At 40.0% G+C, this 1,651-nt stretch overlaps 1 pseudogene; it reads right to left on the bottom strand.

Moving 5' to 3' along the window:
• Positions 1–395: 395 nt before the first annotated feature.
• On the bottom strand, positions 396–489 carry LOC130033829 (uncharacterized; annotated as a pseudogene).
• Positions 490–1,651: the final 1,162 nt, after the last annotated feature.

Below are 1,651 nucleotides of genomic sequence, written 5' to 3' on the forward strand. Positions count from 1 at the left end.
GGAGTGTGAGTTCTTTCTGATGTACATATCCCATGATCATTAAGAAATGACCTTCACTGTCTCTGATAACCTTTAGCCTGAAGTCCATGTGGTCTGATACTAGTATGGCCACTCCAGCTTTGTGGAGGTCATATTTTCTTGAAAACTTATTTCCCACTCTTTTACTTTTAGCCCATGGGTGCTTTGATTGTTCAGACGTGTTTCTTGCAGGCAGCAGATCGTTGGTTTCAGTTTTTTAATTCATCTTCCTATTCTGTGCCTCTGAATTGGCACGTTTAGTCTATTGACATTGAGAGAGATTGTTGTGATGGGGACTTGTGCTCTCTTTATGTAGAATTTTTGTACTTGTGGGAATTTTCTTAGCTTAAAGTAGACCTGGTCATTCTTCTTGCAACAAAAATATGGAATGCTTTACAAGTTTGCATATCATCTCTGTGCAAGGACCATGCTCATCATTTTATCATTTCAATTTTAGTAAATGTGTTAAACTTAGTAGGAGTTAATTTTTCCATATTTTCTCTTCTTATTACTTTGAGTGTTGTCCTTCCTCACTCCTATGGCAGACAATGATTCCTAATCAAGGAATGTATTTCAAAGCAGCATGCATAAATAGATTTAGAAATTTAATGTCCCAGAAAGAAAAATATGGTTTTTACCATATTATCTTTTACCATACCCTAGGCATCAGTTTTACAAAATAATTCTTTTGGAAGATGGTATATGAGGTTGTTTAATGTCGTTCCCTGAAACCTTAATTAAGACCATTAAACTAGAGCCTTTTGCTGTTCTCACCTCAGTCCCCTATACATCTCCAGGAAAAGGTGGATGGTGTTGTCTGCACTTTGACCACCTTGAATGTATGTAGGATTTTTCTCCTGAAGAATGAGGTGAGAAGCATATTGATGATTTCATTCCACCTTATTACAAGTTCAACTTGAACGGAAGGTGAGAATCATGTGGCTCCTATAAAGGACAGAACAAAGGGTCTCAGTGAAGTTTAATGGCCAACTCACATTAACAACATAGATGACTCATAGTAACCTGTGTGCATCTTTCTGTATAGTGAGTTTCATATCTACTGATAGTGATTCTCAGTAATGACACATGGTCAAAACGGATCTGTAATTAAAAATCTAGTTCTCTGAGCAGAGTGGGGTCTCTGACGTGATTGAACAAGTGTGTAGTAATTTATTACTAAGCACATAAGTATTTTCAATGATGTGTACTTTTCGATCTAAAATTAATTCCAAATATGTCTAAAACAACAATCTCCTGACCTCACAACTGGCTTTCCTCACTGGGGCTTCTTGGAGGTGGCGTGGTGAGATTCCCTCACCGCACTGAGCAGAGCCCCGGCAGCTGAAGACCTCTGCAACCAGCCATAGGTACGCTTAAGACCACTCTTCCCAAGCTTGACGGAGCCTCATGCATGAAGGAACTGGAAGAGGAACCCAAATGTGCGGGACCGGGGGATGAGATCTCCATGGCTGCTCAGATCAAGACTGTGCCCCCTCCTTCCAGATCCCCCATCTTCTAGTAATTAAGTGTTACAACCACGAACTACCCCTGGATCCATGTAATGCCATCAATAGCCAACATCCAGAGACTGGATCTTATTTAGAAGACAGCAACTCTGATTGTCCAGTTCTCA

This window comes from Sorex fumeus, unplaced genomic scaffold (genome assembly GCF_029834395.1).
Source record: "Sorex fumeus unplaced genomic scaffold, SorFum_2.1 ptg000054l, whole genome shotgun sequence".
In the NCBI taxonomy this organism is placed as follows: Eukaryota; Metazoa; Chordata; class Mammalia; order Eulipotyphla; family Soricidae; genus Sorex; species Sorex fumeus.